Source organism: Taudactylus pleione, unplaced genomic scaffold (assembly GCF_031769625.1).
Source record: "Taudactylus pleione unplaced genomic scaffold, aTauple2 ptg000009l, whole genome shotgun sequence".
Taxonomy (NCBI): domain Eukaryota; kingdom Metazoa; phylum Chordata; class Amphibia; order Anura; family Myobatrachidae; genus Taudactylus; species Taudactylus pleione.
Window position 1 is genome coordinate 5,171,788 of NW_028284412.1, and position 27,187 is coordinate 5,198,974.

At 39.7% G+C, this 27,187-nt stretch overlaps 1 protein-coding gene across 2 annotated transcripts in view; it reads left to right on the plus strand.

Moving 5' to 3' along the window:
- BRINP1 (BMP/retinoic acid inducible neural specific 1) overlaps nucleotides 1-27,187 on the plus strand; it is a 267,130-nt gene that overhangs the window by 151,461 nt on the left and 88,482 nt on the right. Inside the window, exon 1 of one of the 2 annotated variants that reach the window (XM_088467044.1) lies at nucleotides 21,982-22,619. The exons of the other annotated variant lie outside the window; for it this stretch is intronic. The gene's annotated coding sequence lies outside the window, so the exon portion shown is untranslated. Of the gene's footprint in view, nucleotides 1-21,981; nucleotides 22,620-27,187 lie in introns of those variants that run through there. 2 annotated transcript variants of the gene reach the window in all.

Genomic DNA, 27,187 nt, shown 5'->3' on the forward strand with positions numbered 1-27,187 from the left:
TCCAATCTGTAGTTAATAATGTAAAGTTGCTCAATAAAGGGAGATAATTACATGGGATCAGGTCATCTATTTTTGGAGTGACATGTATTCCCAGGTATTTAAGGCTTCTATCCTGCCAGGATCGTAATGTTAAAAGAAGGTCAGGAGAGGTGTTTATTGGAAGAGCATAAATTTTGGATGTATTTAATTTATAATAAGATACTTTCATATCAGATGTAGTTAAATGACCCGCGGCGCCGGTCAAAATCCTGATGTCTAATGCCCGACGGGGGATTTAAGACAGGCGCCGAAATACCGACACCTATCTTAATCCCGATGCCGGAACACAGAAGGACGCCGGACCGAATGTGGTAAGTCTGGGGCACCCTTAGTGTTAGCCGCAGGGGGGGTTAGCTGTAGGCACCCCTGGGAGGACTTAGGGTTAGGCCCTCCCGGGAGGGTTAGGCTAGAGGATGGGGGGGTTATGGTTAGGCGCCACTGGGGGAAGTTTTGGGTTAGGCTAGAGGAAGGGGGGTTTAGCCACCCCCAGGGAGACTTAGGGTTAGGAACCACCCCGGGAGTTTTATGATTAGGCACCTCTAAGGGAGGATTAGAGGGGTGACAGGGGAGGGTAATAGTTTTTACCTGCCTCAGTCGGGTTCTTCATCCTGTCGGGCATCCACAGGCATTTCAATTCCATTCCCTCTCGTATATTCCTCTAAAATTATTTGTAAATGTTGCAAACTAGATAAGGGATCCGTAAGGGTTAAGAGGATCTCATCCGCGAAGGACTGGTCCTCGTATATCTTTCTTAGTTCTAATAATTTCAGCTAAGGGTTCTATAGCCAAGGAAAAAATTAATGGGGATAAGGGGCACACTTGAAGGGTGCCATTAGTTATAGGAAGGGTGGAAGAAAGGATGGTGTTTACCATAACTTTAGCTGATGGGTAGGAGTAGAGGGCCACTATGGAAGATAGGGCTTGTCCTAAAAACCCAAAATGCTTCAACACTGTTGTTAAATATACCCAATGAAGTCTATCAAAAGCCTTCTCCGCATCCAGTGATAACAATAGCAAAGGTTCATTGAAGGCGTAGAAGGACTCAATAACATCGATAACACGTCTGGTGTTGTCTGGGGCTTGTCTACCACAGACAAATCCTACCTGGTCCTGATGTATAAGAGAGGGAAGCAATGGACTCAATCTATTAGCAGTTAGTTTAGCATAGATTTTAACGTCAGTATTTAAAAGTGCAATTAGCCAGTAGTTAGAAATCAGTGCTGGGTTCTTCCCCGGATTGGGAAAGGCCACTATTCGGACTTCTAACATTTCTTTAGGGAAAGATCTAAGTTCAGAAGCCTCATTAAAAAGCGGAATTAAAACTGGGATCAAGACAGCCTTAAATTTTTTATAAAACTTATTTATATATCCATCAGGACCAGGAGCCTTACTCAGCGGCATACAATCAATAACTATTCCCAATTCCTCTTCTGTCCACGGCCTATCTAGAGAGTGGACCGAATCCTCATCTAGTGTTGGCAAATGTACCTTAGTTAAGAAATTACCAATACTTTTGTCTGTGGGTTGCAGGATTTGGGGATTGCTAGCTAAATTATAAAGATTAGACTAATATTCTGCAAATGCAGTCGCTATCTCCTTAGAATCAGTTACTTTAGTTCCTAATTGGTTGCAGACCATATGAATTTGCTCCTTTGCCATTTTCCCTCTCAGCTTACATGCCAGCATCCTATGCGCCCTATCACTCTGGACATAGAATTTTTGATTCAGCCAGAAAATACTTTTATGGACTTCTTTCAAAGCTAAAATATTCCAATTCTTCTCTAAGTCTAAGCAGCTCCTGGTAGATCTTAGAATTCTGAGGGGAGCATTTATGTTTAGTTTCCAAATCTGCTAAACGTAATTCCAAATCCTACTGACACTTAATAGCATTTCTCCTAAAATGGGCTGCAGATTGGATCTCAGACCCACACACCACCGCCTTTAATGAACACCAAATATTTAATTGAGATGTGTCACCTGGGGAATTAATCTCCAAATACATGGAAAGGGACTGGGATATATTTTGTCGAGACTCTAAGTCAGAAAGCAAATGTTCTCCCAAGCGCCAAGGACTAGGAGGGGTTCCATGTCTCTCAATATCCCAAAGCAACTAAGGGCTGAATGGTCTGACCAAACCTTGGGCAAATAACTGCTTTTATAATTTGCTGGAGTGACCATTTGTAAGATATAGCAAAGTCAATGCAGGAATATGAATGGTTGACATGGGAATAAAATGTATAATCCTGTATAGTAGGGTTTTTTGCTCTCCATATATCATAAAGATCATATTCCCTGTAAAATGTGACCAGATGAGCGGGAATGGTCTCAGAGTACACAAGATCTTAATTTACAAGTCAAGGAAGACTAATCTATGGACGAGTCAAGCACCTTATTAAAATCAACCTAATAACAAAATGGACCTCTTTCGATTATCATGCAATTTGCTGCAAAGACTTCTACAAAAAGAGATCTGCTTAGCATTGGGAGCATATACCGAAACTATCATTACCGTGGGCCCTCCAATTTCCCTAATAACATCAAATAACAACCCTCTGTATCCACAATTTGTTTCTCTAATATAAAGTTGCATGAAGCAGAAATCAATATGGCCACACCTGTTTTTTTGTGGGAGCCATTGGATATGTAGCAATGTGGAAAATGAGAATCAAAAAATTTAGGAGGAGATTCATTTAGAAAATGTGTCTCCTGGAGAGCCACAATCCTCGCCTTATATTTGTGGAAGTATTTCAGGGCCAAGCATCTCTTATTTGGGGAATTTAGCCCCTTAACATTGAGAGACAGTACCTTCACCATCTTGAATATAAATTACTTGCAATGTGGACAACACATTTTGGGTGGAAAAATCTGAAAAATACCCTTACATCTTAGAAAACACAATAAAAAAAACAGGAAAAAAACAGAACAGGGGAGAATACAATGGGCAAAATAGAAAAAATAAATGGAAGGAACAAAGGGATAGACAGAGCACCCTACTGGGGCTAAGTGAGGCCACTCACAATGGCGGCACATAAATGTAATGGGGTAGCGGCTGCCCCCAGCACTCCTATGAAAAACAGTAATTAAACTGATACATGAATGACATACATATACCATCAAATAACAAAACTATCATCAATGAACCAAATAACAATTCAAGATCTCACAATATCCTCACCAGACTGGAACCAATCTCCATTAACGTATCAGGAATTGCAGTGAACATTTCAAAGAGCAATTATAACGAGTCCTGGAGAAAAAACTACTATAAGCAGAGAAAATATATGATGAAAAACGTGAAAAGAAGCTGAAGTCCATTAGCTGTCATGTCCCATCACGGACCAGTCCTTCTCCACTCGTGGACAATAGGGTAACGTTGCCGATATATCTTCTAATTTCAAAGACACAAGGAGTTGTTTTACACCTTCCTCAAGAGATGACAGAGCCACTACGCACAATTAGTAATAAGGCATGTCCACCTTTTTAAGGGCCTTCGTCACTGGGTAAAAATATCTACGTCTAGCCAGCATAGCTGCTGAAAAGTCCTCAAAGATCTAAAGGTCCCCTAGAATCGGGGTTGAGGACTCTGATGACCGTGCTGCATGAAGAATGGATTATTTTACATGGAAGTAATGTAACTGCATCAGGGTATCTCATGAAGCACCTGGGGGGGCATTTCTAGGTTAAGGAAGCCGATGAATACGGTCCAAGAGAAAGTCTGTGATGGAAAGCGTTGGGAGAAGCTTCATGAAAATATCCGAGATGTATTCTGTGAGGTTCGTATTCGTGATCGATTCCAGAATACCTCGGATTTTTATATTTTTATAGTGGGATCTATCTTCCAGATCTCCAACCTTATCTCGCATGCTATTGGCCTCCGTCCAGAGCTGATCATGTAATTATGAGATTTGATGACTTCCTCCAGTTTAGTCTGTGCGGTCACCCAGTGTGTCAATCGATTGTTGACAGGTCTGTAAAGCTGCCCAAAATTCAGAGGTAATATCTGTTTTAAAGGTAGTTAACAGCCGCTTCATAGAGCCCATCGTCAAGGGGGCGTCATCCTCCATGGAATTCATTATTAAGGATGCCGATGGAGAAGATTTCAGAAACGGCGCACAATCCGAAGGCAGCTGAGCCAATTTATCCCAAGACCCCTTGGCCCCAGATATTGGAGATGAGTGTTTAAAAAAGCTCACTGGCGGTACCTTATCAGGTCTGTTTGGGCGGCATTGAGAAATAGATGAGGAGCCCCAGTCAGGAGGTACTGATGTAATACGAGAAGATTGAAACTCAAATAAATCTTCAGAGAAAAGGTTTGTCAATGTATAAAGGAGTGTTGGAGGGCTATATGAATCTTTAGGTAGCAAACATCATTAGTGGAGTCACAGCCGTGTCATATGCTGGTATAACCTTGACAGAGAGCAGTCTTGCGGTCAAGGTAGCAGTGGAGGCTGGGGAACTCACCAATATATTACTCCAAATTCAGCCCAGGAATGCACAGAAGTAGTATACTGCAAGATGAAGAAAAAAAAATATCAGCAGGGCAGCAGTACTTCCAAGATGGCCACTGGATCTAAATACAGCTCCAGATCCTGAAATAGCAGATGTGTAACTGGAGCAGTAACTGGACCCAGCAGTGTAAGTATGTCGGGTAGAGGGTTCAGGGCCACTTTCCCACCAAGCACCAGAGGTCCTCTGTGGGAGATGCGGCAGTCACGGCACCTGGAAATCCGTGAACGGGGACAGCACCTTAGGAAAGTCCGTGGCTTCAGGCCAAATACTAGGCTGTGGAAACCAGAGCTTTCCGGGTGCGTCGCGATCACTATGGCCCGATCCTCGGGTGGGATCTGTGTAGTGGCGGGATATATGTATATAAAGAAGCCCTGGAGCCGGAGCGCGAAAGGACTCGACTGCTTATTTCAGCCGCTAAGCCATGCCCCCAGAACACTTTTTTTAAATATAACATACATCATTTATTTCACCAGAATTCAAACTCTTACAGGTTAGTGATTATTATTATTATTATTATTATTATTACTACCAGTTATTTATATAGGGCCTGATTCAGAATTGGGAATAGAGAGAGAGAGATCTCTCTCAACTGATCATCTTGGTAAAACCATGCTGCACTGCAGGTGGGACAGATTTAAAATGTGCAGAGAGATTTAGATTTGGGAAGAGTGTTTCCAAACTGACATCTGAATTGTAGAGTAATAATAAAGCTGTGCAGTAATTGTGGGCTACATACAAAAGCAGCCAGTATTTACCCCACATGTAAAATTTTTTATGTATTTACACCCCTTGCATTGCAACATGATTTGTTCAGGTTCACAGATGCGAGAGATATCTCACTCTATTCCCAAGTCTGAATCAGGCCCATAGTACACACAAATTCTGCAACAAGAGAATGATGGCCCATTCACAGTCCCTGCCCCAACGGACCTTACATCTATATTCCCTATCACATTTATACTAGTGATGAGCGGGTTCGGTTCCCTGAGAACCAGTCCCACCCGAACTTCCAGATCCGAGGCGAGAACCGAGTTAGGCCTAGGTTTTCCCGCCTGACTCCGATCTGAAATGAGGCAAAACGTGCCATCCTCCTGCTGTTGGATTCTCGCAGGTTTTGGATTATATAAAGGTCCCCAAGATCAGTGCCATTTTCACTCCGGCTGTAGAGAGAGAAGCTAGCAGACGTAGTCAGTCACTCAGTGTGTGTATCCAGTCAGGGTCTTGGCCTGAAGGCTGCTGCTGTGTTGTCCATAAAGGTGCTTAGGCTGCACTATATAAAGGGGGGCTTCCTTCAGTGGGTGCTGCAGCTGCTATATCACTTGTCCTGTCAATTAACTGTGGCTGCTGCTGTGTTGTTGTCATGTCCATCAAGCTAGGGCTGCAGTTCATAAAGGGGTGCTGTGTTGTCCAGGGGGGGTGCTCTGTCAATTAGGGGTGCTCTTCCCCAGTGTAAAAAAAAATAAAAGTACTTTTTTGTGTGTGTGTGCACCATTATTATTATTATTATTATACTTTATTTATATGGCGCCACAAAGGTTCCGCAGTGCCTTACACAGAACATAAATGAGCACACAAGAAAAACAGTTAATAGTAATACAAAACAATATAGGACAAGGACATGGTTTATAAACATAGCTGCATAGCACAAGCAGCAGTACATGAGCAACCAGGTGTTAGGTGCCGTTGTGGGGAGTTAGGAGTAAATGATACTATAAGTAGGGGGAGAAGCATGTGAGGGACGGGACCCTGCTCGTGAGAGCTTACATTCTAAAGGGGAAGGGCAGACAGACAGGGGCGACACAGATGTGATAGATAGTGAGGAAGCATTAGCAACTTAGCTGCGCTGTTATTGTTCGGTGACACTGCAGCAGTTTATCATCCACGTATTTGTGACTCTGCAGGTGCACTGTCCGCACTCGGCAGGGGTGCTTTGTTGTCCATAAAAAAGGGGTGCTGTCTGTGTTGTTCATCAAGGGGCTGCTGCCTCATTCAGGGATGCTCTTCCCCAGTGTAGAAAAAAATAAAAGTGCTTTTTTTTGTGTGTGTGCGCTAGCAACTTAGCTGCACTATTATTGTTTGATGACACTGCTGACGAGATCACAGTTTATCATCCACTTATTATGACACTATAAGTCATAGTGCAGTGTGTTATTCTTTTTCATAAATAATTAATCTTGTGATACTGTAAGTGGCAGCGGAGTCTAATATTCAACTTTTCACTTCTTTCCTCAATTGTGAATAAATGATTAGTTTACACATCGACTACGAGACCACAACAAAGTGCTAAATAATATGTGTTATATATAAAACATAATGACATCACTGTAGGTGGCAGCACAGTGTGTTATTCTTATTCATAAATAATCTTGTGATGACACTGTAAGTGGTAGCGCAGTGTGTTATTTTTATTCATAAATAATGAATCTTGTGACACTAAGTGGTAGTGCAGTGTTATTCTTATTCATAGATAATATTATGACACTAAGTGGTAGCGCAGTGTGTTATTCTTATTCATAAATAATCCTGTGACACTGTAAGTGGTAGCGCAGTGTGTTATTATTTTCTTATTCATAAACAATCTTGTGACACTGCAGGTCATATATACCGCAGTGTAATATTTAAAATTGGTACAAATTGATGCATGTGCTGTTCTCCACTTCATTCATGTTTGTTGATATGGAGAATGATCAGTTGAGACTTGAGAGGAGAGCAGGAACCACATACTAGTGCTGGAGCTGCTGCCCAATGGCATACAGGGCTTAAGTAAGGGCATCTAAAATCAAGAACCAATCTTTTACAGTGGGTAAAGAAGAAAACATCAAAGGGAAAGTTAGCTACAGAAAGACATAAAATGGGCAATATGTCAGTTTCACCACATGAAGTGGCAAGCAAAGGCTAAGGCCTTGACTTTTATTTATGACCGGTGGTTCTGCCTCTTATGATGATGTAAGCACAAGTGAACATGCTGACATAGAAATTGAAGATGCTTCTGTGGAAGTGCACCAGGATGAGCAGGATATTTGTTATTTGTTATTAGCTGATGCTAATAAGGATGATGATGAGGATGTTGATGATGATGAGGATGTTGATTAGGATGTTGTTGATGAGGATGTTGTTTGTGTAAATTAGGCACCAGTGGATGAAATAGTTGTTGCTTATGATAAGGAAAAACCCATTGTCATGCCTCGGCACAAGACAAAAAAACTTGGTTGTGTTGACTCATCTGCATCGCCAGTGATGCACTTGCTGGAGAAACTGAAGGAGAAGCCACCGCTGCATCACATGCCACTTGAGCTGACAATTTTGTTACCAACAGCTCTTTGCATCTCTTCAGAACTGTGTCTGTTGGGAAGAAAGACACAACATCTTCAACCCTTCTGGGATGCAAATCCACTTTCCGCAGCAGCAGGCATAGCTCTCAAGGAGTCTCAAGAAGACACAATGTAAGACTTAAATTTTAAATCCTGCGTTTGCTCTGTTCAGCTTATCCACATATCTGTGATTAAGTGGACAGTGGGTACAACAGCATTTTGGAGGCCACTAATTAAGTTTTTTTTAATGTCCATGTACAGGTTGGGAATTGCTTTTCCAGTGAAGTGGAATATTTGCAATGGATTGTTTAACAGTCAATTGATTTTTAAAGCACTACTAGTTGTCTTCCTGGTCCCCTTCTGTGATGAAAATCCACTCCCAGCAGCAGCAGCACCATGCATAGCGCTCAAGGATTCTTCTGGGGGCAAAGACTGATGTGAATGAGTAAAATATTTTTTGTAAATGCCTCCCCTCTCCTCCTCCCCTCTCCTCCTCCCTCATAAATTTGCTTTGGAATAAAAAAATTAAATGAAATTTACTACTAATCAAATCTTTCTTTCCCTGCCTTCAACTACATACATACTCCAACTCCCTCAGGCCTCTTGAATAATAAAAACATTTGTTTCCTGATGTGCCATGTTGGTAGTTGAACTGCCACTGCTGCTGCAATCTTTGAAATGCAGTTGCTGAATGCCAAAAATGACCAGAAATGTTTATGGGCACAGACGACATCTCCTGCAAGCCCCATTTATTTAAAAAAAAATATTCTAAACCACCAATATTAATAATTGTAGTGCATGTGAGGCGCAAATAGGAATTAATGATTTTAATATGTCAAAAAATAAAAAAATAATAATACAAAGGGTGATCAGTAGGAAAATACACTTGTGAATGTCAATGAATATTAAAAATATCATATGAATAATCTAAAAAATATTAACACTATAGCTTAGTCCTAAATATGTTAGAACAGCATGAATATAAAATTATAAAATTATGCTACATGTGGTTATAATTGCAATGTAAACATTTAGGCACCTCAGAAAAAAAGGACAGGTCAGTGCATTCCCAATAATTGCATCAATGTGTATACAGCAACATCACACATAATGGTCCATTTTAGCTGTTGTAGGTTGCAGAACAAATTCAAAAGCTGTGTTGATTAACGTGAGTCATTAAAACAAATTGTCCTTCACCATAGCAGGTGGATAAGTAGGTGTTAAAAATGCAGGTTTCCCAAACTGGATATGGTAAGATAATGCAGTCTCCAGTCTTTATCTTAAACTCTCTCCATTTTAGAAAAATATAGACTTTCCAGATGGTCTGAATGAGTGGGGCGGTGCGCGCACCTCCTACCTTTGTGTTCGTGCTGATATCTGTGGGATGTAGTGTCGCCTCCGTCTGGTTGCTAGCTGGGTCCTGATGATAGAGTTGGAGACCCGTTCTCGGTGGGTCCCGCGGTGCAGCAGCCGGACCGCAAGTGTCAGTTGCTGGTGAGGGAGAGTCGGCGGTGAGCGCGCACGGCTGTGTCACCGTCAGGTCCCTTTTTCCAGGTAGCATTCCTTCCAGGGGGCGTGTCCAACGTGTTTCGCCCGTCCAATCAAATGCGGGCTTCGTCAGGGCTGTGTTTCAATGTCTCTCCCTATGGTTCCTTATAAGGGTGTCAATCTTTCTCCTCCTTTATTTTTTAACTCCTTAGTTGCCTGTGTATAGTCTATATTCAAATGATGAACACAAAGGTAGGAGGTGCGCCCCACTCATTCAGACCATCTGGAAAGTCTATATTTTTCTAAAACGGAGAGAGTTTAAGATAAAGACTGGAGACTGCATTATCTTACCATATCCAGTTTGGGAAACCTGCATTTTTAACACCTACTTATCCACATGCTATGGTGAAGTACAATTTGTTTTAATGACTCACGTTAATCAACACAGCTTTTGAATTTATTCTGCAACCTACAAAAGCTAAAATGGACCATTATGTGTGATGTTGTTGTATACACATTGATGCAATTATTGGGAATGCACTGACCTGTCCTTTTTTTCTGAGGTGCCTAAATGTTTGCATTGCAATTATAACCACATGTAGCATAATTTTATAATTTTATATTCATGCTGTTCTAACATATTTAGGACTAAGCTATAGTGTTAATATTTTTTAGATTATTCATATAATATTTTTTATATTTATTGACATTCACAAATGTATTTTCCTACTGATCACCCTTTGTATTATTATTTTTTAATTTTTTGACATATTAAAATCATTAATTCCTATTTGCGCCTCACATGCACTACAATTACCATTTGAGTCCATAGTGGCACAGGAAATACACAGACATTTGAAGCAGCACTAGGAATTAAAACAAACCCAAAAAAACATATGAGCAGTAGCTTCCTATTTAGCTTTCTGTTTAAGAGCGCATTGAACCACGTCTTTCTCTTTTCATTAAACCATCAATATTGTTCACCCATGCTCCCCCTTCCTCCCTCATAAATTTTCTTCAGAATCAAAAAAATAAATTAAATTACTACCAATCAACCCTTCCTGTCCCTGCCTTCAACTACATACATACTCCAACTCCCTCAGGCCTCTTCATTAATGAAAACATATGTTTTCTTATGTGCCATGTTGAAAGTTGAACTGCCACGTATTTGTGCTGCCCACTGCTGCCGCTTAGCTTAGTCAGCCTGCTAGCTTGGTGCAAATGTTTGGCCTAAACCATATGAAAACAATATTTTGAGCTGTGAGGTGGTCAAAATTGACTGGAAATGAGTGGAAATTAATGTTATTGAGGTTAATAATACTGTAGGAACAAAAACAGGACCATTTTATGTGATTTTAGCTGTTTTTATGATTTTTTTAAAGAAAAAATCCAGATTCAAAACCAAAACCGAAAAACAAAACATGGAGGTGAGGTTTAGGCAAAAAATTATGGTACGTAATCTAGTACTTATTGTTGCCATTCTTGCTCGCCATAGTACTGTACCTTGGATTTTCTGTGCTCTAGGATCATATTATGTTATATTGCTGCTCACTCCCACAGGTTCTTCGCATGGAAATCTTTACAACTATAGTAAAACAAATTAGTTTTTATTTGTGCCTGAGCCACAGTAAATACATTCATATAAACACAGAAATAACGCCTAATATTTATTATTAGTAATTTCTATGAAGGGATTAACCAGATTTTTGTGACATGGGATTAACTATTTGTACTGTGTATGTGGTTCTACCATAAATTAATTATGTACATATAAATACATATGATTTTTTTAATTGCTTGTGCTTTAATATTTACAGCTACACCTGCATATAAAATACAGATAAAAATTAGATGCGAAATGGTGAAATATGACAGGGTTGTGGGTTAATTGTGATAAATTCCTCCTATATATTTATATTTTAATGTGCCAGGTTGTGATTTTAAGCCTGGATTGGATGATATGTGACAACATTAGTAAAGTGCAGCCTCTGCATCTCTCATTCTAGTCATGCTCTGGTGGTGTAAAGTGTATGTCATGCCCCCTGCAGACAGCACTCTTCTCTGTACATTGTCACAGACACTGCTGGGTTGCAGGAAGAAAATACTGGCCACAACAACATAACCATTAACCCCTGTCTACACTGCTTGACTGGTAGTGCTGACCTCATCCAGCGGACAGCTAAAACCTTGGAAGATGCCTGCAGTTCCCTCAGAGCTCTCCCACTCTCACTTGTCACTTTGAATTACTTGACTATGCTGACTAAATCTTTTTTTTTTCTTTTTTTTCTTTCTTCATCATAGTATTTCATTACCTCAGTATTATTATAGTAGCTGTATATTGCTAATCTCTACACCCACCCACGGCATCAGGCAGCACAGGACAGTGCATTCTCTCTAATCACGGTTGCTGCTGTCAGTAAGTACAGCAGCGGTGCACTTTCAGACACTAAGCTGCCGTGTTTGCAGTCTACATGTCACTGCCTTGCGATCAACTGGCCGACACTGTGATTGTGTTCAACCTGTCTTATGAATTAATTTTCTGAGCAATACTGATCAGAGCCGTAACTAGACATTTTGGTGCCCTGTGCCAGAAAGAGCATTGGCGCCCCCCTCATTTTTCAAAGGGACATAATGCACCCAAAAAAGGGCCATGGCTTCATGGGGAATGGCCAGGGAAGAGATAGGAGAGACCAGGAGATGCTGGGGATGAAATAAGAGGAAGCTACAAGCAAGAATGATAATAAACAGAAATTTGACAGGCCCAAACAGCGCCCCCTGCCCTGTGGTGCCCTGTGCGATGGCAGCGGCCGCACTACCCTAGCTACGGCCCTGATACTAATGAGCATTTGTCACCAGTCACTTATTTCTCAAGTTTTAAAAATATGTGCCTGGAATTTTTTCAATTTTTCAGCTAGACTGCTCAGAACCACTTTTTTTCTATATATGGTTGCTTTTATCAGTATATGTTGATATTATATATATATACACAAATAAATAAATACAGTATATGGGTCATTCTATTAAATATAGGACACAATACATGAAACTTAAATTGTATCACAGCAGATGCCAAGAAATTTTTAACTTAATTTCTTTCTACTGATGAACTTAATGTAACTGTAACAGTGACTTCAGATGTAGTTAACGTTGGTGACTGGTTCTGTGGTGAATATGATGGAAAGAGTTACCCAGATGAGATCAAGGACATCAGAGATGGTGAATGCTTAGTGAGCACAATGGAGCAAGCTAGCAGCAACTGGAAATGGCACAGAAACAGACAAATCTCAGGTTCACAACTCCAAATTATTTATAATATATAAATGCAATAAAATTTTGCAATCAATAGAGGTTTTTAGCATAATCATGGCCAAGGTTATGGGCCTACCCACCATATCCAGGTAACCTCTTTAGGGTAGGTCCCTAACATGCTAGGGTTCAAATCCAGAGTGCAGGACCCCCCCCAAACTGGCCCAGCTACGCTGACCCAGGGCACTGCCATAGTAAGAAAAGTGCAGTGTAAAGAGATAGTTAAGAGCAGCCACAGCTGCATATAAGAATGAAAATAAAAAAGTGAAGTACATGTATATTAAACAAACAGTGAAGGGTTAAAATGTGTTATAAAAGAAAAATGTGTTATAATGCGGTGCCCTGAAACAGATCAACCAAAGCAATCCAGGGGGACCCACGCGCAAAAATTAACCAAAGTTGCACTACAGTATATAACTTTTAGGACTTATCTAGAATTGTGCCTAATACCAGTGTGCATATACATTACCAGACTCCATGCTTTTAAACCAATAAGGAAGGGTGCTAATCCAGACTGGGGGCGTCTGCTTTCACTCAGATGTGCTGTAAAGCACATTAAATGGAGTATATGGGAAAGATTCTTGGACTGCACATCCTGAATATATATAATGGGAGGTGCTACCTGATTAGATTAATTGCAGGCACAGAAACAGACAAATCTCAGGTGCACAACTCCAAATTATGGATAATATATAAATGCAAATAAAATTTTGCAATCAACAGAGGTTTTTAGCATAATCATGGCCAAGGTTATGGGCCTACCCACCATATCCAGGTAATGTCTTTAGGGTAGGTCCCTAACATACTAGGGTTCAAATCCAGAGTGCAGGACCCCCCCCAAACTGACCCAGCTAAGCTGCCCCAGGGCACCGCCATAGTAAGAAAAGTGCAGCGTAAAGAGATAGTTAAGAGCAGCCACATTTAAGAATGAAAATAAAAAAGTGCATGTATATTAAACAAACAGTTTACCTAGTATTGTGCCTAATACCAGTGTGCATATACATTACCAGACTCCATGCTTTTAAACCAATAAGGAAGGGTGCTAATCCAGACTGGGGGCGTCTCCATTTAATGTGCTTTATTGCACATCTGAGGGAAAGGAGGGAAAGGAGACGCCCTCAGTCTGGATTAGCACCCTTCCCTATTGGTTTAAAAGCATGGAGTCTGGTAATGTATATGCACACTGGTATTAGGCACAATTCTAGGTAAGTCCTACAAGTTATATAATGTAGTGCAACTTTATCTAGAGTGCAGGACCCCCCACAAACTGGCCCAGCTATGCTGCCCCAGGGCACTGCCATAGTAAGAAAAGTACAGTGTAAAGAGATAGTTAAGAGCAGCCACAGCTGCATATAAGAATGAAAATAAAAAAGTGAAGGACATGTATATTAAACAAACAGTGAAGGGTTAAAATGTGTTATAAAAGAAAAATGTTTTATAATGCGGTGCCCTGAAACAGATCAACCAAAGCAATCCAGGGGGATCCATGCCCCAAAAATGAAAAAAAGTTGCACTACATTATATAACTTGTTAGGACTTACCTAGGATTGTGCCTAATACCAGTGTGCATATATATTACCAGACTCCATGCTTTTAAACCAATAGGAAGGGTGCTAATCCAGACTGAGGGCGTCTCCTTTCCCTCCTTTCCCTCAGATGTGCAATAAAGCACATTAAATGGAGACGCCCCTAGTCTGGATTAGCACCCTTCCTTATTGGTTTAAAAGCATGGAGTCTGGTAATGTATATGCACACTGGTATTAGGCACTATTCTAGGTAAACAGTTTGTTTAATATACATGTACTTCACTTTTTTATTTTCATTCTTATATGCAGCTGTGGCTGCTCTTAACTATCTCTTTACACTGCACTTTTCTTTATATGGCAGTGCCCTGGGGCAGCTTAGCTGGGTCAGTTTGGTGGGGGGGTCCTGCACTCTGGATTTAAACCCTAGTATGTTAGGGACCTACCCTAAAGAGGTTACCTGGATATGGTGGGTAGGCCCATAACCTTGGCCATGATTATGCTAAAAACCTCTATTGATTGCAAAATTTTATTGCATTTATATATTATCAATAATTTGGAGTTGTGCACCTGAGATTTGTCTGTTTCTGTGCCTGCAATTAATCTAATCAGGTCTCATCAGGTAGCACCTCCCATTATATATATTCAGGTTGTGCAGTCCAGGAATCTTTCCCAGCAACTGGAAATGGCCATCATCACCAGATGAAATATTTTATACATCTACACAGTTAATCAGAAATCTAAACAGGCCTACATTTAATAATTCACATGGATTCTACAGGTTTCAGTAATTTGTATCAGAGCCCTTTCACTGGGGACAAACATGTAACGTGAATCACATTTGTATGTAACATGAGTCACATGTCAAAATTGATTTTAAGTATAGTTTGGTTAACATTCAGTTTTTTGTTTGTGTGTCAATCATAAGTGTAGGGTCTTATAAGTGTATAGTATAACAATCATATTGTAAAAATAATTAGGAGAGCAGGTCTAAATAAATATATGTCCCCTCAATTCCTATGTCCATTCTGCTGTAACATGAGTCATGCATATAAACAATAAAATGTAACTACCGAGATTGTAAATTTTTTCTGCTTCTAAGCATTAATTATGACTACCTACCCTATATATTATTGTCATATTTTTTAAATGTTACATTTCAGCTTCATTTTTGTGTGTTGGGCACCTACATTATAAAAATTAGCATGAAATGTAATGTGAGCTACATGGAATGACCATATACATATATGCAATAAATAAATTGATGTTAAGGGTGTTAAATAAAAGAGAATTGTAATGGTGGTCAATGATTCAGGTACAGTACATTAGTCCACCTACAGAATATTTATTATTAATAAAGTAAATAAAGAAAAATTAAGCCAAGATAATACATCCAATCAGGAGTTATGGAGGCACTGATTGGCTGTGTCTTATCTTGGAGATAAGACAAAACCATGTTCGGGTCATGGATTTTTTTTACGGTGTTAATTATAATAATAATTATTTTATTTTGTTTAAACAAAAGAGTGGACACTACTTATTTATATTACTAATGTGTTGGCACTATTTTTTATTTTAAAATATGGGGCAATATTTTAAAACTTTTGTTTGTAGGGGCCAATATTTTGTTTTGAAAAAGGTACATTGATTAATTAATTACTTTAGCTATCAAACTGGTTAGAAACACCTCTATTGTTTGGCGATTTTTTTCCAATGCCTATTACCTCTGGCAATCTGTATTCAGAACAATAAAAAAATTGAGGCAGTGAGTTGTAGCAATTCATCTATAAATTAACTAACCGTTCCCCACATATGGGTGAATGCCATTTGTTTATTTCTATTTTTTTTTACATGTACTGTACATGTAAAGATTTATGCTAGTAAGTGCTCTTGTTAGTCCAGTATCCCAACTAAACACATTGAATAGGGACTCTGGAAACAGAATTAGCAGCAAAATGGAGTCCACCTTCTACAATTTTTTACCCCAATAATTCTTCACACTATTACCTGATTGTTGATATTTCCAATAATGAGGACATTTTTTGGGTCCTTCTTGATATCAACATATGGAAGTCCCATAGTTTGTATCCAAAACTGCATATATATTATGACTCTTTAGTATACAGTGCATCATTTCACTAGCAGTTTAAATTTCAAAGATTCCTTATCTATATAATGAATTCCTAAGGTCTGTCCCATCTTAAGTGCATGCACAGTGGAATCTGGGACACTATTAGGGAGATGGGACAGACCTAGGAGAGGAGAACCAGCCACCAGAAACGGGGTAAGCCAATGGTTCCCAAACTTTTTTGAATCGTGGCACCCTAGAGTAACAGCATTGCTTTCACGGCACCCCTAAGCTAAAAGTTTGTTATTGAGAAACTCAGATTTTTTTTTAGTAAAGTTAATTAAATTGTGCTTACCTGTCATCCTTAGGTTCAGTTATGTGGTGGTGGACAGGTTTGCGCTTCTGTTTGTCCATATATTTACATTACATTGACCATCACCAACCTGAGGCACCCCTGCAAGTGTCCCGAGGCACCCCAGGGTGCCACGGCGCACAGTTGTGGAACCACTGGGGTAAGCAGTAATGGAGCGAGGGGGTGGGACAGAGCAGAACTTAAGTAGTATGTGAGTGGAGGGTTGGAACGGGGGGTGGGGTCGAGCAGAACATGCATTAGAAAAAGGATGAGCTGCTTAGCATTGTGGGGAGTGTTACAGTGGAAAATGGGGGAGGGACGAACAGAGCATGGGGCAGGGCAGAGCAACAAAGAGCAGACAGAACTGACCAGGCATATGTCGGGTCCAATATACTAGTTATAAAATAAAGGGGTCTATTTACTAAGCAGTGTTAGGAGGCAGAGTGAAAAGTGATAAGAAAGTGATAAGGTGCCAGCCAATCACCTCCCAACTGTCATTTTTCAAACACAGCCTGTGAGATGACAGTTGGAAGCTAATTGGCTGGCACCTTATTATTTTCTTATTACTTTTCACTGTGTCTCCTAACACTGCTTAGTAAATAGACTCCAAAATCTCTAATAATTAAAAAAGTGTATTTTTATTGACTTGTAGAAACATTTACCATATTTCCAGATATACTCAGATAAAGTATGAACAATTCTTATTGTAGATATGCTTTTGATATTACATTTCAGTTATTGTTTTAGGAACATTGTACAGAATTTGTTTGATGTTTGATATACTCTAGTATGTATTATGCTATAAGCCATGAATCATTAAAAGTGTAATTTAATGATTAATCTGTTAAATTTTATGCACTTTCATTATCTGTGGTCTCATCTACATTTGCTGTGGAGGCCTCACAGACTTTTCTTATGGGAAATCATGACTTTGGCAGTGCTATCAATAGGTAGGGATATTTTCACAGATACTTTTGCCAGGGGAAGATCCACAATATGGCAAAACTCCCAGAGCTTATCGTCAGTTAAGTCAAAAGGCTATCATTTTTCTCACTGCCGTTAGCTAAAAGAATTCCATTCAGGTTTTACCATTCTTACTGAATTAAAGCCATGAAGGAATTGTGTGCTGGATATTCTTTCTTTTTACTGTCTTCTAGGACACCATCTTTTTGTTCCTAGAAGGATTTTGATTCACATATCTCTTTAATATTCATGGCATCTCTCTTATCAGTTCATCTATAAACTCCTCAGAAAACAGAAACTTCTACTTCTATTCATTTGAAGTATATGTGACCCTTCCATTTTATATTCTTCCAGACTTCTAATGCTCAACTTCATCCTTTTCATCTTAATCCATCTCAGTGACAGAAGATGATGACTCTGACCTAGATGTTAGGGTTATGCTTGGATGATTACTATTATTATTGTTTAACAAACTTTTATTATATTTTTTAAAGATAATTAAATGGTTGCGGAAGGGATACAGAAAGAATAAAGATAGGGAGGAGAGGGCTATGAACCATAATCAACCATAAATGTACAATTCTAGAAATATACAGAGACACTCATACATGACAATTAATAGACGAGCTTGGACCAAAGATGGTGCAAGTTAGAAATACTACTGTATTGGGCTCTAGGCTAGAGGATTGTGATATACAGAGTTGTTCTGATATAACTAGCCATTGCGATTAACAAAGTTATATGTCAAAGTTAAGTGAGGGGGTCTGCAAGGTACTCTAACCTGGGAGACCAAATTACTGTGAATTTGGATTTAGAGTTAGAGATCATGCATGAAATATGCTTTGTTCCATGGACATACCAAATTTAAATGAGGTTAAAGTAGTTTCTTAACTCTCACCCTATTTGGCCCTTGGTGTGAGTGCTTAAGCACTGTGCTGCACAGCCGATGGACAGATATGTCTGCAGACATATATGTACATCGGCAGGTGTGTACGGACAGTCTGCAGACCGCCCGTACACTCACAGCGGCAGCCACGAGGAGGGGGGCGGGACACGCCCCGTCTGCCGGGATACGCCCCCTGGTCACCGGGACCTGCGGGCAGGCACAGATGATGGTTGTTCAGTGTGTACAAACAGCCATCATCTGCACATATATCTGCAGATCACTCGATCTGCAGATATATCTGTATAGTGTGTGTGTACCCACCTTTACTGTCAGCCACAGCTCAAACTAGCAATAGCCGCAGGCGCTGAGATAAGAAAAAAGTGATCACAGGGGTCAGACAAGCTGTATTCTCTACAGCCAGGAGTCCAACAAGGAGTTGTTGAGAGTCGATAAATCACTGTCCTTGCCTAGAAACTCCTTGATGGCCACCTGGCTGCAGTGAAGAATCCAAAGAATCCAGGAGATGCGGGAGGGTAGACAACTATGCATGCCACTTACCTTATGGCATGAGATTTTCTAGGTTTACATTACAATTATGAGGATCTGATGAGTAAATTATATTTAATGATTGAACTATCACATTGCATCTTGGGACCAAATGGTACTATATATTGTTTATTGATCTTTCAAGCTATCCTAATTTTGCTAAATATTACTACTTTATCAGTGATTCTATTCTTTTTAAATACACAGCAATAAGAATTTCAGTATATGTGGTTAAATATGCAACTTCAGTTTCTCTTAAACATCCAGTGATTGGTAAGTGATATATTTGATGGACAGACCCCAAAAGTGGAGACACTGTCATTTATGATGTCATTGTTTCAAACATCATTGCTATAAGTGCTTTATATTTGCTTGTGTGTCTGATCTTGTCTCTATGTATTTTAATATGTATTATTAAAAGTAAAATGTCACTATTTATATAGACAAGAGTGCCCCCTGCTAGAGTGTAAACTTACCCCCTTTTTTTTGTTTTCACAATACTTACCTTTACTCCAGGGCTTCATCACCAGTTCAAGACACTGACCTATTAATATTAGGACATTATTTTTAATTGGATATACCGTTTTATGGAACAAATCTTCAACCCTGTGCGGTAACCACCTCCTTTTTTCCATGTTGACAGCAGAATGTCATCATGTTCTGAATGTCAAGAGTTAGGTTGACAACCAATATGTTGACATACACTTAGGTCGACATTGTTTGACCGACATGCTTAGAATGTCAACATTTACCATATCAACACTATGTCAACATGTTTTTGCTTATTTTAGCCTAAATCTAACCCTAACTCTAATTCTAAACCTATGCCTAACTCTAAGCAAACTCTAAATATAACCCTAAACTTAACCCTAAACGTAAACCTAACTTGAAACCTACAAATCAACAACAAACCATATGTCGATATTCTGGTGTCAACATGTTAAATGTCAACATTCTCAACGTGTCAACATTTTTAGCCATGTTGATCTAAGTATTGACATATTGGTTGTTGACCATGTAGACCATGTCCATGTAGACATTCAGAAAGTATCGACATTCAGAAAGTGTCGACATTCTGAATGTAGACTATCTGACCAGATACCATTTTGTGAAATCTGTCTTTAATCTTTGAAAAATTAGAAAGCTACTGAGGGGTGCAGTGACCAATAGGAACAGTGTTCCTTGTTTTGTCACAGGAACAAAGGTCAAGCCCAGGTCAAAAGGACAGATTTTTCCAAATTTGCATGAGATTATTAGTGTGTGGTATCATAGAAACTCTGCAGTCATTACACTCACAGATTTTCAGGAAAAATCCTACTGCACATCTTGTTGTCTGTGGAAATTTTTTTGGGGGAGGAGCACAGAGGAAGAAGGTAATCGAAGTTGAATTAGTGACTGTAGATTTTATGTCCGCCCACACTCTAATACCATGAGCCATGAGGTGAGTGCCAAGAACACACTAAGACAGGCTGGGGATTCCCAGGCATATTTTGTGGAGAGTAGACAATATCACATGTTTAGCGATTTTATGCTTGAGGTTCTATGTAAAGCAGGATAGATTAGAAAACATGTAGAAACCTTGGCAGTGCATTCACCTAAACTGTGTTGGCCCATCTAGTCCATGACATTTGGTGTAAGTCCCATTTAAGATGATCCACAGACAGTTATATACCTGGGTGCTGGGTAATTTACTAGTTAAAATCCCCAGATACTTAAGTTTGTGATTCTGCTGTCAAAAGTTTAAATTTGTAAATGTCTTTTTTTTTAACCTGGATGTCTTAGGAGAGATATAGGGGGATATACCCTTTTTGTGTTTACTACACTGTGAATGTTTGGTTTTAGGACATGAGTGGGATTACAGTTAATAATATGTTTAGCATTTATTTCAACTGAACTCTGTAAGAGTGAGTAGCAGGTGATAGTAAGGTAGGGTAAGGTTGTCTGAAGCTTATTAATATAATTTGGTTGGCAAGCTGGGCAATATGATCGGTAAATGCAGCGAGACGCAAGGGTTGGAAGAGCAAACCAGGTGAGCCTGGGCCAGAAAGTGCACCTGGAAAGTGGTTTTCTTCTCTGGGGCAAGGTAGAGCCCAGGCGTGGATATTAATTGCAGAAATGCAACTCAGTCCAGGGGCAGAACTACGGGAGACAATGGAGGCGCCTGCCATCAGGCTCCAGCTCTGAAGGGGCATCTCCTCCATTGTCCACAACATATTCACCCCACTTGGGGCTGTACCTATGTACCCGGAGTGTACCGTCATGGCTGCCCAATACATGGCACCCCTTCCCGACACCTGAGAAGCCACCATACACTAGTGGAGAGCTCAGTTGCAGACCATCAGCTGCTGCCTTCGTCTATCTATATCCTTTATGCATCCATGCGAATTGCTACATTACAGTGTCAGTGGCTGTGACGGGGGGGCACCAAATTATAACTTGCCTCCGGGCATCTGGAATGAATTTACGCCACTGATACAGTCATGTACCAGGGGTGACCTTGTGTATTCTCTGAAAATATATTAAGCTTCAGTACACACTATAAGATTAACTGTCTAATCCGGCTGGTTGGAACAAAAATCTGGTAATGTATAGGAGCAAATGACAATTGACCATTCGCTCCCAAATGCCGGAAAATGGACAACAAAACTGTCGTTCGGACAAATTGTTTTATTCAAACGGCTTTATCCAATTTGTCTGAACGACCATTTTTGTCTGCTTTCCAGTCTTTGGGAACAAATGGTTGATTGCCTTTTGCTTACATAGATTACCAAATTTTTGTTCCAACCATCAAGATTGTACAGATAATCTTATAGCAGAGGATCCCATTACAGTCCAGGTTTTAAGGATATCCATGCTTGAGTCCAGGTGGTTAAATCAAATCAAATTGACTGAAGTACTATTTAAGTCACCTGTTCTCAAGCATGGATAGCGTTAAAATGAGGACTGTAATAGTGGAGTTTGGGAACCTTTGCTTTACATGTAGACTTTTGCATAATACATGGATTTACCCCTTATACTAGGAGGAAAGACATTACATTAATTTAAATCGTATTGTATGAGGTTGGATGCATGTCTAGCTAAAAACAAAAATGCATATAGAAGATTACTGGTTTTAGTACAGCATCTGCTGATCCACAGAGAAGTCAAGAACACTCCAGCAGCATTCCTCACCCCATATCCTATTATCAGGAATCTGAAAGCTTGAACTTGATGTGCTTGTTTTTCAACAGAAATTACTATGTAATTTGCTTCTGTGAAATAGTTTCACTGTGTTTGCCAATAGTCTTGGCTGATGATTGCCCTATTATTAAACACTCATTTAAACAGGGAACCTATTTTAAAAAGGGTTAATGGAGCAGAGCCTGACCTTTCTCTGGTAACAATTCTAGGTAAATTTGATTAGTTTTTCCCAGCAAACATTTTTTATAAATGTCACGTAAAGGAGGTGTCCACTTGCTCCTGCATCAAACCTCTGCACCAATGTTCCTTGCAGTAATATAAGGGTAATGATTGCTGAAACATACCAACTTTTGGCCTTGCCTTCTGATTACAATAACACAGTATTGGAATGCATTTGCACGGAATGCTAATTGGCTGTTGTGTGTAACTCAGTAAATCCTAGAACAAGGTAAGATTGATTTAAATTGACGGGGGGAATGCACAGAAGAAATGTAAAAATATATATTATTTTAGTAAAATGTGTTTAGATGCGTGTAGCTATTTTCCAACATATGTAGTTTAATGTTGTTGGTTCATACCGGCGTATCATGAATATGAACATGCAAAAATGTAAGCTAGACATGAAATAGCATGCCGTCAAATTATTGTTTCCTTATATGAAATCTTATATTTGATTTATGTGAAATTCTTTATTTATCAGCCTTAGGCTTTTATATAGATACCAAGGTGTATATTTACTAAAGTGAGAGTTTTTAGAAGTGGAGATGTTGCCCATAGCAACCAATCAGATTCTAGCTATTATCTTCTATATTGGTGCTAGTTAAATGTTAAGTAGAATCTGATTGGTTGCTATGGGCAACATCTCCACTTCTAAAAACTGTCACTATAGTAACTATACCCCCAATGATCTAAAGGATTTATGTAAACATACAAAAATGCATCTTACTTATAGTAGTTACATAGCTTGCGAGACAAAAAAATACACAAACTCATCAAGTTTAATATTTTTCATTGTAGATGTGTTGATCCAGAAGGAGGAACCCCTCCCCTCATAACAATGTAACCTCTACAACTATCTGTCAGATATCTGTCCAATCTGGCTGGTTGGAATGAAAACCTGGTAATGTATGGGAGCAAATGACAATCGTCCATATGGTCTTTAATACTGGAAAATGGACAAAAATGATTGTTCAAATTGGTTAAATTCATTTGATTTAACCAATTTGTCTGAATGACAATTTGTGTCTGTTTTTCAGTCATGTGAGCAAATGGATGAATGTCATTTGCTCCCATACATTACCAGATTTTCATTGCAACCATCCAGATTGAACAGATGTCTGACAGATATATAGGCAGTATAGTGTATGCCCAGCATTAGAAAGACGTCTGCCATTACAACCTCTCTCTGCACTGATTCCGCAGTCTAACTACCCTCACATTGAATAATCCATTTCTAGGCTGGGAGTGATAGTTCCTCTCTTCCTCAGAAAAGAGGTCCTCTTATCACACGTACTCTCAAATCATTGTATTGTCCTTGAATGTTTTTGTAGACATTAAACAGGTCAATAACTTAAATAAAAACAAGCTGAAATATCTTATTTCAATAAGGTAGTCTGTCTCTGATACCCTCAGTTTTTCTGTGTGTTCATTACACTTAGATGCGTAAAGTGGTACCCTTATTCAAGTGCAGTCTACCGAGTGATTTCTACCATGGCTACATCTTTGTATCCCAAGATTTTATTACAGTAGCTCTCACAGGAGCTCCCTGACGCTTGGAGACTCATGGGGCGGAATCAATTCAACGCGAATTGAATACCGCGGGAGAGAGCTCCAGGAGCTATTCAATTCAGCGCGCTGTTATGTTGGAGAATGCCGTTTCTCGTGACTTAACATGGGTGTTTAGGCGCGAGAACCAGCATTCTCTGACTAAAGTGCTGGGCATGCGGCTGTTAGTGCAGCGCTAAGCAGGAAAACAGCTGCGCGCCCGGCACTTTTGTCGGATTTCTCCTTGCATCCCCAGGGGGCTGCGAGAAGAAATCCTTAGCTCGCCCAAACACTGCGTTGAATTCAGTAGCTTTGGGAGCTCCCCCCTGGGGCTATTCAACATCGCATTGAATTGAATTCCCCCCATGTAGAGTTGTATTGCTTTTACAACAAAAGGGCGGGTGTAAAATGTGTTCGAAAAATTAGGCAATTTTATGTGTCCAGCTCTGCAGCAGTAACATATACACCAGCTTTATTTTACGCCAGGGAAAAACAGTAGTATATGCATTTGGTTTACTCCAGCAGATGTGGCTTGACACGGTTAGTAGTAACAAGTGCTAGAAAAAGTCACATTAACCACTTAGTACACAATATAATTAGGGATGTGGGCCGACCCCCGTGTTTTGGTGCAATACCACCCTCATGTGTTTTGGTTTTGGATCTGGATTTTTCAAATAAAAAATAGATAAAAAGTTTTAAAAACAGCTAAAATCATGTAAATTATGCAATCCAAAACCCGAAATTCGGATTCCGATTCTGAACCACAAAAAGATTTGAACCACGACCCAGATTTCCCCGGATCTCCTCAGGAGATTAGAACCGCGACTCGGATTTACCCGGATTCCCGAACTTCGGTTGGATACGGATTTCTGGAGAACTGAACTGCACATCTCTAAAAACAATACTGTAATGAGGTGCCTGAACAGCGTCATTGATAAATGCAAAAGATGCATTTACTGTGTAAAGTACAGGTAGATATAGACAAATTTATTTCGGAATGATGTTTCAAAGCATAAACATTCTTTAAAACCTGGACTCTAGTGGCAGAGTTTGGGAACCTCTGAGATAAGTAATGTGATCAGAGGGCGATTCATATATCACACAGTAGCAGAGAACACTAATGATTTATATACTGTGCGAGGTGTGCTGACCGTCAGAGCCAACTTTTCAATGTGATTGCCGCTACTCTCCCTCCTATATGACTGAAAATGGCATGCATAGAAATGTATCCCTGCAGCACTTATATTGGGGGTGTTAAAGCAGCCACAGAACTGGCTACTATTGTCCATACATAATCAGCCAATCAGAAGTGGCTTCTGATTATCATAATCATCTGTGCACATTTTGCACCCACAAGAGAAATGTCTGTGTGTCTGTGTTCTGTCAGACTCCACTAAACACAGCTTTAGGGGTCCATTTAATAACAAGCCATAGCCCCTTTGACACTCGCTAAAGGAGTTATAAGCTCCATTCAGTATTTAGCAAACAACAGTAATCTCAGCTCACCGCTGTTTGTGACTGCCCGATTTAAACCATCTATAGATGATGTTAGCGGTACCGCCCCCATTATCAGCAATGAGATCCTGCAAAAGCTTTTCCGGCTTCAGCGTAACCTTCCAGGAAATCACCATAGCAGGTAAGTTATGTTAAAGCAATAAAAAATGAAAGCAATTCAAGGCTCTGTCAGATCAAATACATTTAATCACAAAATAGATATTTAAAATACTAAAAAAACCAAAAATAAAATACAATACAATAAATACAATTGATCGCTAGACCACTTCCCCAATAAAAGCTCTGGATCCAAATTCAAGACATACAGTAGGTCTATAATAGTGAATACTCTGCATTTCAGCTGTGATTCACAATGATTGTATCTGAAGGAAATAGCAACACCATTAATCTGCAGAGCCGTAACTAGACTATTTGGTGCCCTGTGCCAGAAAGAGCATTGGCACCAGTTGCATATATATAATGGGTGCAGTGTGTGCGGTGCACACAGGCCCCCAGGTCCAGGGGATGCCTGCACCGCACACCCTGCACCCAAATTACTCCGAGGTCCCACGCCAGGTGTCAGCGCTGTACAAAAAGCTGGAAAAATGGCCGCCCTGTGCCATGGCACAGGCCACACTACCCTAGTTACTGCCCTGTTAATCTGTATCCTCCAGCGAGAAACTGTATCCAATATAAAATTGGATACAATTTCTCACTGGAGGATACAGATACTGATCCCCTTTGGGATATTGGTGTTGGCATTTTGCCGGGCAGCTGGATTCCGGCGTTACTATTTCAGTGACCGGCATCCCGTCCGCTGGCAATTTAACTACATCCCAATCCAGAATGTGTCCTATTTAATGTACTGTATATGTAGAGCAATTATTGTTACTTCATAATTGCATTACCTTACTTTTTTCTACATTGAACCTCATTTACTATTTGTCTGCTTAACTTGGCGTTTGGTGTTTCTTCTTTACAATTTGAATTGTAGTGCTAAACCAAGACTTTTTCAAACTCTGCCAAAATAAACTCACAATTACAATTTTGGTTCCCTGGGACACAGAGATACAAAGTGACTTTAGCAAAGTCACAAGGAGCTGACACTTGACTTCAAACTGCAGTCTTAAGCAACTCTTGCTGTTTTAGTACAAAACCAGCAGTGCAGCACTATAAAATTAACATTTACCTCAATAAAACCCACATGAACAATTAGTCCTTTGGATATCTACTCTAAAATTAACAAAATTCTCAAACAACAAAAGTCACAACCGCTACTGAAACTGCATCCACCACTAAATCACCCACTTAGTGAACTAGTAGGAAAATATTAAAACAAATTTACGTATAATAACTATTAAAATGAAAATATTGGGGTGTAAATAATTTGACTTTTCTGCTCATTTAAGTCACATCAAATACATTGCGTTCATGATTAGACAAACAGATGTTCTAAGAGGCTTCTTTGTGTGCAATCGTTCTTTTTGGACCACAGCAACCCAGGGAGGGGTATATAGAAGTGGATGTGTTTCCCATAGCAAGCAACCAATCAGATTCTACTTATCATTTATCTACCACTTAATAGAAGATAATAGCTAGAATCTGATTGGTTGCTATGGGTAACATCTCCACTTCTATAAACCCACACTATAGTAAACGTACCCCAGAGTCTCCACTGATATGCACGATATATACTATTTATAAGTTCATGATAACTACAACAACAGCTTTCTCTTTGACCAGGCACATACAACATAA